The sequence below is a fragment of the Gossypium raimondii genome, chromosome 10, assembly GCF_025698545.1.
Source record: "Gossypium raimondii isolate GPD5lz chromosome 10, ASM2569854v1, whole genome shotgun sequence".
In the NCBI taxonomy this organism is placed as follows: Eukaryota; Viridiplantae; Streptophyta; class Magnoliopsida; order Malvales; family Malvaceae; genus Gossypium; species Gossypium raimondii.
In genome coordinates this window covers 46,979,028-46,993,227 of record NC_068574.1, presented here as the reverse complement: position 1 = coordinate 46,993,227, position 14,200 = coordinate 46,979,028, and the positions used below count along the sequence as shown (strand labels likewise).

At 34.9% G+C, this 14,200-nt stretch overlaps 1 protein-coding gene and 1 pseudogene across 6 annotated transcripts in view; one reads left to right on the top strand and one right to left on the bottom strand.

The window, feature by feature from the left end:
• LOC105774915 (major pollen allergen Bet v 1-F/I) overlaps nt 1-14,200 on the bottom strand; it is a 98,798-nt gene that overhangs the window by 77,163 nt on the left and 7,435 nt on the right. The window lies entirely within an intron of this gene.
• The window catches only part of LOC128032010 (major pollen allergen Bet v 1-A-like), a 30,900-nt pseudogene continuing 20,004 nt past the window's right edge, over nt 3,305-14,200 (top strand).

The window sequence follows — 14,200 nt, the reverse complement described above, 5'->3', positions numbered from 1 at the left end:
TGGTAGTCCCTGAAACTGCCACGCTCCGGAAAGTATTCAAGTACCTTCTTATGGATACAAGGAATCAGACTTGGACAATGGTTTTGAACAGGGGAAAGGTTCCAAGCCTTGGAATGAAAGCTTCCCCTATGATGTAAAGAACGTAATTGCCCAAATCTTCCGAGGGGACATTCCGGAGCCCTGGAATTTTTTGGACTTCAAAGAAATAATCTAAAAGAAGTGGCTGGGAGATACTAGAAGGGAGGGAAATGAAATATTTGCCCCTGCTCCCTCCGGATGGTATTCATTTCGGTAACATACATGACTGGAATGATGCTGAAATTGACGAGGAAGGGAAATGGAATATATGCACTTTACCAAAGATGGGATGCAGTTGTCCAAATTATTAGCTAGCCAGAATCAAAGACAAATTTTTATCTTTATTTCTCATCTTCGGTTCTTATGTTTTACTAGTTTCTTTTATCTTAGTTTATTTAAAAAATACATATAAAGAACTACCAACTTTCAAAATAGTAAATTCCTGATTCAGTTTGTTGATAATTAGCTCCCAATTATTAGTCATGTACGACTATATTTAATGAGAGAGAAATGAAAGGAAGCATAAAACTAGAGTGAAACCCCCATAAAATGATTTTCAATTGACAGTTGCAATTGTGTGACTTCGATTTGTAATGTAAATACTATACATAGAATGGTAAGTAATTTTCTTTGTAGATTGTAGCTATAAGTAAAAGCTGAAATCATATGGCTACATCATGATTGCAGTGTTACAATTTTTATTCTTTCTATTCAATTTTAAATACCAATTCAATTACCAAAAAAAATATTAACCTCGAGATTTCGTTAACACAATAGATGTATGAAAGAAAATTTGTAGAATGTTTGCAAAATATATACCATTTAAAACTCAGTTATTTTTGCAAGTTTATATGGTAATTTTATTTCATTATATATATATAAATAATACAACTCAAACTCTGAGTATAATAAACATAAAGATGATCAACTCCTATTAATATAATAATGGAAAGAAATTAATATTTTAGTTGCATCGGGATTTGCCAAGAGGAAAGCTTCAATGGCCCTATAAACTATGATAGTATTTATAGACTGAAATTGAAACTTAAGAACTTGATTGTTTTCAATTTTTAATTGGACTTATATCCAATAATGTTATTAATTTTTATTAGTCAAAAAAAGCATCCCAGATATGTCTAAGTAATTGGCCAATTGATGACTTCATATATATAGAGAGAGAGAGGAAAATGCTTCTATAAATATTATAGTCTGTTATAGGAATAGATGAAAGAAGTTGAAGTCAAAAAAATCAACTGATCCAAAATGCTCAACATGAAGCACCGACTAGTCCTATGATTCTATGCATATTTAATATTAATAATTTAATCCATTTAAAATAATATTGAGAAATAATATTTCAAATTCACTACCGTCAAAAACAATTCAATATATAATAGACTGTCTATTTACTATTACTCCTTTTCTAGAATGAGACTCGAGGTATCATAAGAGACAAACTTTGAAGTTAAAGAAAAGTATATATTTCAACAAACTTGATATTATATTATATTCAATTAAAACCTTTTCTGGATAAGTCCAAGTCTTCCTAAGGCTGTTCAGAGGGTGCTGCCATACATATAAGTTTATATTTTGAAATTTGAATCTTCACATGCAAATGCAGTTCAACTTCTTTTTCCACACTTATATTCAAGGATTTTCTTTTAAATATATGTTAAACATACTTAATCTCATGGCATGTCATGTGTCGGTTTCGTTGTTCTCACAACAATGCCGCATCTTTAACAATCAAACCGTTAACCATAGTTTTTATAATTCAAATTCAACACTTAATTTTTAGTTTAGCAAATATCACTTTAATTTTAACAATTTCTTTCGAGTTTCCTTTTTTAATATATATTGATGTGATTTAATCTGGGTTTTAGGGTTATTTTGATGAAAGTTAATTAATTGCTAATATTATTAGCTAATTATAAATTTTCATCAACTCTCAAGCTCGAATTAAAAACTAAAAAGTTAGCATTGTTACCTTTAGGTGGCAAAATATATACTTTTTGTAAAAAAATAAGCACCATTAGACAAAAAAAAACACAAATATCACATTAGAAAAAGTATCAAAAGTTATGCTTTAAGTTAGGGGTGAGCATTCGATTGAATCGAGTCGAGTGAAAAAATTTCCATTTAATCGAGATGGCGAGTCCTATTTTATCATCCTAACTCGATTTGAATTTTTTTCGAATAGGATCGAGTAAAATGAGATTCGAGTCTAATCAAATTGAGTGAAATTGTTCAGATTATATTAAAAAATTAAACATGTCAAATTAAAATCTTATTACAAGACAATTAATTCCATGTTGCAAAGACATAAATTTGAAACCAGATACTTTAGTATGATAAACTTCAATCATTAATTAACTTATTTAAGTCTCATTATTATTATTTTAGAAAATGTTTAAATTTTTAACTTTCTTTATATATTCTCTAGATTTTTTAAAAAATATAAATTCGAACTTTTAAAATGTTTTGAAATTTTTTTGTAATTTTTGTTGAAAGAGAGACCAATTTGCTCATTTTCAAAATTGACAGGGACCAAAGGGGTATTTACACCATTATGTTATTCGAGTTATTCGAATTGTAAAATTTAACTTGATTCAAACTCGAATTACTTACTCAAGTCGACTAGAATAACTCTATTCGATTAACTCGAAATACGATTTTCTTTTTGATTTTTTCGAATCGAATCGAGTTTTGCTCACCCCTACTTTAAGTCCCCAAGTCTATGTGTCCGAATTTTACATGTTAATTACCAAAAGGGGTTGAAATGGAAAAATTCATTTATTTCTTTTCTACAAGTTTTCTAGTCATTCTGGCAAAGGATTAATTCATCAGCAAAATGAACAATAGTGCAAATCTGATTTCAGGTTAATTCGATTCCACCAAAATTACTATTTATGGATTAAAATTTATTTTATTAAATTTTAATTATAAAATATATAATTACTAATAAAATATTTTTAAATATATTTATAATTAAATGAATATCTAATATATGTTATCATTATATATTTCTTTTAAAAAATACATTTTGAAGAGATATAAAGCAAATAAATAGGAGACAAACCGATAAAATATTTAGTCACCAATTTGCGATTTAATAAATTCGGTGCCTAATTTGACTAGTACCAATTCAATGAATATTAATAACAATGTTGGATATAAATCCAATTAAAAGATGAGAATAATATACCATCTATAAATAGCATCTTGGTTCTCAATCATCTCACACCTCAAACTCTAACTCAATCATCCATTTATTCTTTTCTTTCAACTCAAAGTCCCAAGTAGTATTAGAATCATGGGTGTTGTCACTTATAACTATGACTCTACCTCCCGATCGCTCCTTGAAGCTTTTCAAGGCCTTCGTTCTTGAAGTCGATAAGGTCCGGCCTATAGCGCCCTCATGCAATCAAGAGTATTGAGGTTGAAGCTAATCCTCGCCCCGAAGTATCGTAAAGATCAACTTTGTTGAAGGTTAGTTCTTTCATTATTTTCACTTTCTATGGCCTCTTTCCAATGCGGTCAACACGAGTATGTCAGATAACAAGTATTTTATTTGTTTAGGCCTTCCATTCCAATATATGAAGCACCAGATTGGAGGACATGATGAAAACTTGTTACAGTTTGATTGAAGGTGGGCCTTTGGGGGACAAGCTTGAGAAAATCAACTACAAGAATAAGTTTGAGGCAGCTGTAGGTGGAGGAAGTGTTTGCAAGAGGTCGATGAAATTTTACACTTTTGGTGACTATGTAATCACTGAAGATGAAATCAAGGCTCTCATTAAAGGGAGTGAGGGAGTTTACAAAGCTATTGAAGCTTACCTCTTAGCTAAGCCCGATGCTTGCAACTAAGATATAGGCTGCTTTGAATTTTCATGCTTCCTTTAAAGACGGGTTAGATTTTAATGTTGTGCTTCTGATATTTTCTTTTTCATCTTAAAGCCTAAACTGTCATATGATTGTTTCAATAAGAGTGGTGGTGCTGGTTGAGCTTTGATCTTCTTAAGTCATTTTCATTATAGTCAAAGAATTTGAGTTGTATTGTAACACCTAGAAAAAGAATTTTTTTTAAAGGGTGCAAAATGTAAGCAACCTACAAGTTGGGTGACCAAAATGAAAGTGTAAGCATGATGTGGCTTTGTAACGCCCTAAATTTCTTAAATTGGTTTCTGTGAATTCTAACATAAATGTGTATATGCTTCAGTGGCTAAGTGTTTTGGATGTGTGTTTAATGTCTTGGGTTCAAGCCCTATTTACGGAAAGTAAGTATAGCCTGATCTCTGTTGGGTGGGCTTATATTATATTTCTAGTATGATTATGATAGAAAGTAAGTATAGAGGCCACCTCGATTTCTGGAACACAATGTCATATTACCTAATCTGAGCAATGTTTCTACAAGTATGGGTCATCCCAAATATAATATCGAGCTTCTCTTTTAAGTTTGTCCCTCATGGAACGAGATAACCTAGTAATGAACCCAGAAAAGGAAGTTTACCATATTCGCATACCACGGAAATAATCTTGAGTCAAAAATAGGCCCTAATCAGAAACTCATCCTTTATAGAAGTGTCGTCGGAAGGTGTTTTAACCTACTCAAGTGGTCACCACCTAGTTTTCGCATCCTTCTTATTTCAATCTCGATGTCAAATTCTTGAAGCTGCAAAACCCACCTAATGAGCCTTGGTATCGCTTCTTTCTTTGTGATCAAATACCTAAGAGCTACATGGTAAAAAAAAAAAACCACTTTATATCCCAATAGATAAGACTGAAATTTATCCCAAGCAAAGACAATAGCTAAAAGTTCTTTTTCTATGGTAGTGTAATTTCTTTATGCAACATCTAAGGTTTTTGCGGCATAAAAAATAACATGGGCTATCTATCTATCTTTTTCCATAACATGACCCCCACACTTCGGTCACTTACATCGGACAAGATTCCAAAGGGATAATTGCAATTTGGTGCTTGCACTATAGGAGCGGATACCAACTTCTGTTTTAGTGTGTCAAAAGCCTCTGAGCATTTTGGCCTGAACTCAAATTTCTTATCTTTTTGCAATAATTCGCACAGTGATTCAACTAATTTTGAGAAGTTCTTTATAAAGCACCTATAAAATCTTCATGGCCAAGGAAAGAACGGATTTCCTTTACAGTTGAGGGATATGACAAAGAATTTATAATATCAGTTTTGGCCTTATAGATCTCAATCCCTTTAGATGAAACTATATGCCCTAGAATTAAAAACCTTTGTCTACCATAAAATGACATTCTCGTAATTCAAGACAAAATTAAATTCTATACACAAATCCGTTTTCGGTATGTTACAAAGTCCGAATGGCATCCTCCTATACACAAATGTGACGAATGGGCATGTGAAAGTGGTATTTTCTTGGTCCTCGGGTGCGACTGGGATTGGGAAAAAACCTGAATATCCATCAAGACAGCAATAATGAGTTTTTCCAGCTAAACGTTCAATCATGACCTATAAAAGGAAGACAGAAATGATCTTTTCTAGTATATGAATTTAACTTCTTGTAATCAATGTAGGCACACCACCATTCTACACTCGAGTGGGTACTAGAACGCCTTCAAAATTTTTCTTTACTGTCACGCCCATTTTCTAGGGCACGACTTGCACCAGACTTACCCAACTGCTGTCAGAAATGGTCCTACCAATTGCCTCATTATTGTCCTTTAGTACTTGTATCAAACTTTCCTCATCGAACTTGGAAAGTTTATTTGAAACTATAATCAGTAAGGTCTTATCATTCCCTAAAAATGTGTACTTGAGATGCTTGGGAAGTGGTTTTAAATCCAATTTTGGTGCCTGCACAACAGAAGGTAGCACTTTAGTGTTCATAAGAGGTAATAATTCATTAACAAATTTGTAAATTGGTTCTGAATCGAAATTATCATTGGACAATGTTTCAAGTTCATTTTCATGAAGTGACACAAAATTTTCTTCTACTAAGGATTCAACTATGTTGACATGGTTTACATTTAAAATTTCACTAGGGTGACTAATAGCGTCGTAAACATTAAACTTCACGATCTCCCCATCAAACTCCATCTTGAGGGTTCCGCTACGCACGTCAATCTTAGTATTCGTGGTACTAAGGAAAGTCACCCCAACAAGATGTCCGAAGACCCAAGAGTGTTATCCTGTTGTGCGGAAGCGTGTAAAAGAGTAAAATTATTGTACTAAAAAATCACACTAAGTTCAATTCCTAGGAAAGAGAGGTGGATCACAAGGATCGCTTAAGTACCAAGTCTTTCTTAGCCAGAATATTCCTCAATCATAATTTAATAGCACAATAAATCACTACAATCACACTCACAATTCATGCAGAATAATACAATAAAGAACACAAGAATTTAACGACGTTCAGCAAATTTTGCCTATGTCCTCGGGTACTACAAAATATATTTCACTCCAAAATACAAGTGAGAATTTACAAAGAGAGAGAGAGAGAGAGAGAGAGAGAACAATGCCTTAAGTAGAGAATGGCAAATATGAGATACAGAATGAGAGATGGTTATGCCTATTTATAGTTGAGGTTCAGGGATCAACTTGCAAAGTTACTTTACAATTAGGGACCAAATATTGCAAATATCTCAGATTTCTTATGCCAATATCTTGATACCCATATCTTTGACTTTCCAATATTTGATACCCATATCTTTGACTTTATTTGATACCCATATCTTTGACTTTCCATAAATATGGATGATTTCCAATAATCTCCACCTTGAAGATTTGATTCGAATAATCTTATCTTCACACAATTCTCTCTGCCTTTGTCAACAACACTTGATAGTGCCTTCTTCAACTGTTAAACATGCAGAATATTGATCAAGTTCAAACAATGTTGAACTTGATTGTTGTTACCACCTTGGTCATCATATCTGCGGGATTATCTGCAGTCTTAATCTTCTGAAGGTGAATTTTCCCCTCATTAATAATTTCCCGCACAAAATAGAAACATACGTCGATATGCTTTGTACATGCATGATAGACTTGATTCTTTACTAAATGAATATCACTTTGACTATCACAATACACGTTAATATGCTTCTGAACCAATCCCAAGGTTTTAACCATACCTTGTAACCAAATAGCTTCCTTTACAGCCTCTGTTACAGCCATGTATTCAGCTTCTGTGGTTGACAACGCAACTGTAGACTGCAGTGTAGACTTCCAACTTATTGGTCCTCCAGCAAGTGTAACACATAACCAGTGGTTGATCTTTGTTTGTCCAAATCACCGGCATAATAAGAATCAACGTACGCAATAACAATTTTACCAAGTGTAGTATCCTGCTTGAACAGTAATCCAATATCCATGGTATTTTGAATATACCGTAGAATCCATTTCACAGCTTGCCAATGTCCTTTTCCAGGGTCATGCATATACCTGCTCACTATACTAACTGCCTGTGAAATGTCGGGCCTTGTACACACCATTACATACATCAAGCTACCTACTGCATTAGAATATGGAACTTGTAACATATATTCTTGTTCCGCATTCGTCGAAGGAGATAGTTGTGTAGAAAGCTTAAAATGAGAAGCCAACGGGGTACTTACAGCTTTTTTCTGCTCGTTCATGCCAAACTTCTGCAGTACCTTCTTCAAATATTGCTTCTGAGAAAAACTAACTCTTCCATGAGCTCTATCCCTACATATTTCCATGCCAAGAATCTTCTTAGCTTCACCTAGATCTTTCATCTCAAACTCAAGGTTGAGTTGAGTCTTCAATCTCTAAATTTCAACTTTACTCTTAGATGCTATCAACATATCATCAACATATAAGAGCAAGTATACGAAAAATCCTTCTTGTAGCTTCTGAAAATACACGCAATGATCAAATTTCCTTCTTGTGTACTTCTGCCCTTTCATGAACTGATCAAATCGCTTGTACCACTGCCTCGGAGATTGTTTCAATCCATAAAGCGACTTTTTCAGTTTGCAAACCCAATTTTCTTTATCAGCAACCTTGAATCCATCTGGTGAGTCATATAGATTTCCTCTTCCAAATCACCGTGTAAAAATGCGGTCTTCACATCGAGCTGAACTAGTTCAAGATCATAGTGTGTAACCAAGGCTAGCAAAATCTGAATAGACGAATGCTTCACAACTGGAGAAAACACTTCATTGTTGTCTATTCCTTTTTTCTGGGCGTAACCCTTTCCTACCAATCTATCCTTGTATCGAACTTCATTTTTACCAGGAAATCATTCCATCTTTGCATATACCCATTTGCATCCAATTGCCTTCTTTCCTTTGGGTAGTGTCATCAACTCCCAAGTCCTATTTTTATGAAGAGACTGCATTTCTTCATTCATAGCTTGCTTCCACTTTACACCATCAGGGTTACTTCTTGCTTCTGTGTAAGTAGAAGGAACATCATCATCTGCAATTAGAAGTGCTTAGACCACCATATCATCAAAGCGAGCAGGCATACGAATCTCTCTTCTTTGCCTTCTATATGCAATTGAATCATGTTGCTGTAGAATTTCTTGGGTCGAAACTTCTTCATCATTTGTTCCTTCAATATTAGCTGGATCATCATTAACCTTTTCAAGCTCCTCCTGCTGCAAAGTGCCACTAGTTTTGTTATTCTTTTGTGAATCCTTGTTCTTCATCATGGTTGATTCATCAAAAGTCACATCTCTACTGAAAAAAATCTTCCTTGTATGAGGACACCAGAGACGGTATCCTTTTACTCCACCGGTTATACCCATGAATAATGCTTTCTTTGCTCTTGGGTCTAACATAGATTCTTTTACATGATAATATGTAGTGGAACCAAAAACATGTAAAGAATCATAATCAGTAGCAGGTTTACCAACCCACCTCTCCATAGGAGTTTTTCCATTTATTACAGCTGATGGCAACCGGTTAATTAGATGGCACGCTTATGTAACTGCCTCAGCCCAAAATTCCTTGCCCAATCCAGCATTGGACAACATACATCGAACTTTCTCCAGTATAGTCTGATTCATACGTTCTGTCACCCCATTCTGTTGTGGTGTATCTCGAACAGTGAAGTGTCGCACAATGCCCTCATCTTGACATACTTGTAGAAATGGATCATTCTTGTACTCAGTACCATTGTCTGATCGAAGTCGTTTGACCTTTCGACCTGTCTGAGTCTCCACCATCTTCTTCCATTTCAGAAATGCATCCAAAACTTCATTTTTCCTTTTCATTTGATACACCCATACTTTTCTTGAATAACCATCAACAAAAGTAACAAAATAGTGCATACCTCCCAAAGAAGCCACTTTAGTAGGTCCCCATACATCACTGTGAACGTAGTCCAGAATTCTTTTTGTATTGTGAATTGCTGAACCAAATTTTATCCTTGTCTGCTTTCCCAGAACACAATGTTCATAGAATTCCAATTTACAAGAATTTTCACCTTTCAACAAGCCTTGCTTCTCCAAACTCTGGAAAGCATTTTCACCAGCATGTCCCAATCGCATATGCCATAACCTGGTAGCCTCTGAATCTGCATATTTCGCAGAAGCTGTTGATGTTGATCCAATAACTGTACTTCCATTTAAATAGTACAAATTATTCCTTCTTGTGCCTTTCATCACCGTCAATACCCCAGCTACTACCTTTAGTAATCCATCTCTCAAAGTGATTGTGAGCCCTTTAGATTCTAGGACCCCTAATGAGATGATATTTTTCTTCAAGCTAGGTTTGTAGCGAACATGAATCAGAAATAGCCTTGCCCTTTTGTAACTTAGGACAATTATTTTTCCAATACTCTTTCACAAGCTTCCGCACAACAATTGGTATCAGAGCTAGATTCGTACTTGGGGAATACAATCGTTTACGGCACTGTTCACATACAGTAGTTGGGATTGAGGAGAAAAATGGAAAAGGTATCGTCATCAGCAAATACTACTGTGACCAATGCAAAATTTGAAGTAGAGAAATTTGATGGTACCAATAACTTTGGTATGTGGCAATGTGAGATCCTGGATGTCTTATGTCAGTAAGAGCTGGATATAGCCCTTGAAGAAAAACCTGACAAGATGGATGACAAGGAGTGGGCTAAGATCAATAGACAGGCATGTGGAACAATTCGCCTATGTTTAGCCAAAGAGTAGAAGTACTCTGTCATAAGGGAGACATCAGCGAAGAAGTTGTGGGATACATTGGAAGAAAAGTTTCTAACAAAAAGTCTTGAAAATAGGCTTTATATGAAAAAGAAACTTTATCGATTCACATATGCACCCGGTATGTCGATGAATGACCATGTGAACTCATTCAATAAAATTTTAGCAGACTTGCTAAATTTGGATGAGAAATTTTAAGATGAAGACAAGGAATTACTATTCTTGAATTCTCTTCCTGATGAATATCATCATCTTACCACCACATAGTTTCATGGGAAGGATATGATCACATTTGATGCAGTCTGTAGTACGTTGTATAGATCTAAGACTCGAAAGAAAGATAAAAAAGATCATAGAGATACAACTACAGAAGTCTTAACAGTAAGAGGTCGTTCGCACAGCAACAAATCTGGTAGAAGAAGTAAGTCTAAAGGGAGACCTGCCAAAGATGAATGTGCTTTTTGTCGTGAGAAAAGGCATTGGAAAAAGAATTGTCCTAAGTTACAAAAGGGCAAGGCTATTTCTGATTCATGTGTAGTGGAGCATGATGAGGAGTCAGACTTTAGCTTGGTTGGCATGGCAATGGCATGTCATACAGATGAGTGGATTTTGGATTCGGGATGTACTTATCATATGTGTCCTAATAAGAACTGGTTTTCTAGTCTTAAAGAACTAGAAGGCGGAGTTGTTTTTATGGGCAATGACAGCGCTTGTAAGACAATGAGAGTAGGTACAATCCAATTGAAGAATCACGACGGCTCAATTCCCAGGAAAGAGAGGTGGATCACAAGGATCGCTTAAGTACCAAGTCTTTCTTAGCCAGAATATTCCTCAATCGTAATTTAATAGCACAATAAATCACTACAATTACACTCACAATTCATGCAGAATAATACAATAAAGAACACAAGAATTTAACGAGGTTCAACAAATTTTGCCTACGTCCTCGAGCACTACCAAATATATTTCACTCCAAAATACAAGTGAGAATTTACAAAGAGAGAGAGAGAGAGAGAACAATGCCTTAAGTAGAGAATGACAAATATGAGATACAAAATGAGAGATGGTTATGCCTCTTTATAGTTGAGGTTCAGGGGTCAACTTGCAAAGGCACTTTACAATTAGGGACCAAATATTGCAAATATCTCAGATTTCTTATGCCAATATCTCGATACCCAAATCTTTGACTTTCCAATATTTGATACCCTTATCTTTGACTTTATTTGATACCCATATCTTTCATTTTCCATAAATATGGATGATTTCCAATATATCCTCTTCCATTTTCACCACATAAAATTTCGTAGGAAAGATAAGCCCGTTGACTCCTTCGAGATGCACAATAGACCTATTCGCTAATTGGATGATAACACATGTTTCCTTTAAAAAACTCACGTTAAGTGTTTCATAAATGGAAAAAGACATTACATTTATAGAGGCCCCTAAATCACACGTAGTTTTTTTAATTCCTAAATGGCCTATTTTACATGGTATTACAAACATGCCCCTATCTTTACATTTTGTTGGCATCTTTTACTGCAGCACTGCAAATACATTTTTACCAAAACTTACTTTTTCATTTCAAGTTAATTTTCAGTTGTTGGTGCAAAGCTCCGTAAGAAACTTGGCATATCGCGAAATTTGTTTTATGGCATCCAAAAATGGTATGTTGACCTCGACTTTTCTAAATGTGTCGAGGATCTCTTTCTCTTCCTTACCTCACCAATCTTGTTTCAATTCTCCTAAAAATAGAGGTTGAATTTTAGGCAAAGGAGGTTTTGTTCGGACCTGTTCATTATTCTCCTACTTTCCTGGGTAGAATCTTCATCAAAATTCCTGCCAGGATTTGGTTTTAGTTCTTTTCCACTTCGTAACGTCACTGAATTTGTGTTTTCTCTTGGGTTAGGTTCCATTTGTGACAGCACCTTTCCCTATGAATTTATTTTCTCAACTGACAAGGTCAACTCTTTTATAGATGCCTTGGTTTTCTTTTGAAAATAAATAGTTTGTTGTTCCATCTGGTGTTGGAAATCAAGCACATTAGCTGATAATTTATTTATCATGGCTTCTAGAGAGGTACCTGAAACTTGCATTTATTGTGGAAACTAGTTTTGGTATGGCTGATTATACTGTGGGTTCGCCCCATAACTCAAGTTAGGATGGTCTCTCAATCCTGGGTTATATGTATTAGCGTAAGGGTCAAATTCCCTTTGGGGTGGTCCATGAAAGTTCCCCACAGCATCTAAATGGGCTATAGCACTATCATACAAACTAGAGCATGTGTAAGTTGTATGTTTAGTTGCTGCACAAATTTTCCATAGTCAGGCCAATCATGCTTTTATTGCAAAAAAAGATTTCAAGATATTAGTAAGTCTATCAACTTTATCTTCTAAAATTGAACTACTTAGCTAGTGAACCCTTCTAGTGGGTTTAGGATTGCCTCAAAATTACTGAGTATTTGTAGCCATCATGGATATCAAGTCCCTGGCCTGTTGGGGGGTCATGTTCACCAATGCCCCTCCCCTGACGACATCTATCATATTTATTTCCATGGGCTCCAAGTCCTCATAGAATTATTGGAGAAGAGACTGTTCTTTTATCCCATGTTGTGGGCAACTTGCACATAACTTCTTAAATCACTCTCAATAGTCGTAAATAGACTCCACATCCTTTTGCCTTATCCCAAAAATTTTCATCCTTAACTCAGCTGTACGCGATGCTGGGAAAATTCTGTTAAGAAACAAACGGGAAAGCTCAGCCTAGGTTGTAATAGATCCAGGAAGTAAATAAAATAGTTATTTTTTAGCAGAGTCTGAAACAAGGTTAGTACATTGTCAGTCCCTAACAAGAGGGCCAAAATTTGGTGTCGTTGTTGAAAGCACCAAATATATCATATCCCTAAGAAATAACGAAGAGAATGGTATAAGGGAAGTAGAGTCAAATCCTCAAAGATTGGATCGCTACAGCTTCTTGTTCCTTGAAATTTTGCGCACAATCGTGCGTAAGAAAAATGTCTGACCTGGAAAATAAATAAATAAAATAAGAGAATTAAGAATATGGACGGGTTGAGACTATATAAATTGAAAACGCAATTGTGAAAAAAGAATATTTTAGAAAAGTGTTTTTTTTTATTTGAGGGATTCCAGCCTCCGGTTATCTCGATCCTCCTTTGGTTCAATCATAGACCTTTAGGTAGTTCCTCTCATGACCGAATAAGCTAGCTATAGTGGAAGAGGATGCCTACGACCACAAGCTCCATTTTAGATTATAGCCTTGTAATCTAGAGAAACCTGACTCTAGCTAACCGTCACTCCTATGAGACCGTCTTACACTAGATCATTATATCTCAATGGCAAATGTCATGCCATCTTGTCTCTTGAGCTCGACAACCTCTGACGCAATAAGTTAGCTAACTGACTGTACAACTTTCTCAAAACATACAAAGTGATCGTCTTTGCACAAAATGAAAATATTACTTTTGGAATGACATGGACGACAGTGTCAGTCCCGTAATGCAGAGAAATGATGAATACTCGTTGAAAAGGTTTAAGTGCAGGTTCTAAGCCTCATGAACTCTTTTTGAGGAATATTGATAACCTTTGGCTAGATGAGTTTAGTTACTCATTCTTTTTAGGAATAAAAACATAAGTTTAATTAAACTTAATTTTATTGAAAAGGAAAAGAAACAAAAGGCTAAGAGCATCAGGGAATTTCAGCTATGGGGAGGGAGATTTTTACAACAAAATGGAATGGCCAATTCATGTCACTCCATCCCTATTTATGGTACATGAAAAACCCTAGTTGATTACTATTTAAAATTTAAACGATAATGCTTAAGAGATATAATTAAAATTAAATCTAAAAAATATCATAATGATCTTAAAAATAATCCAAAATTAAAAAAATAGAAATCAAATCGAAACAAATTTTTATCTTCACAAATCTCTTCTTTAAAATTTTGCCCCAAGTTTTCCACAC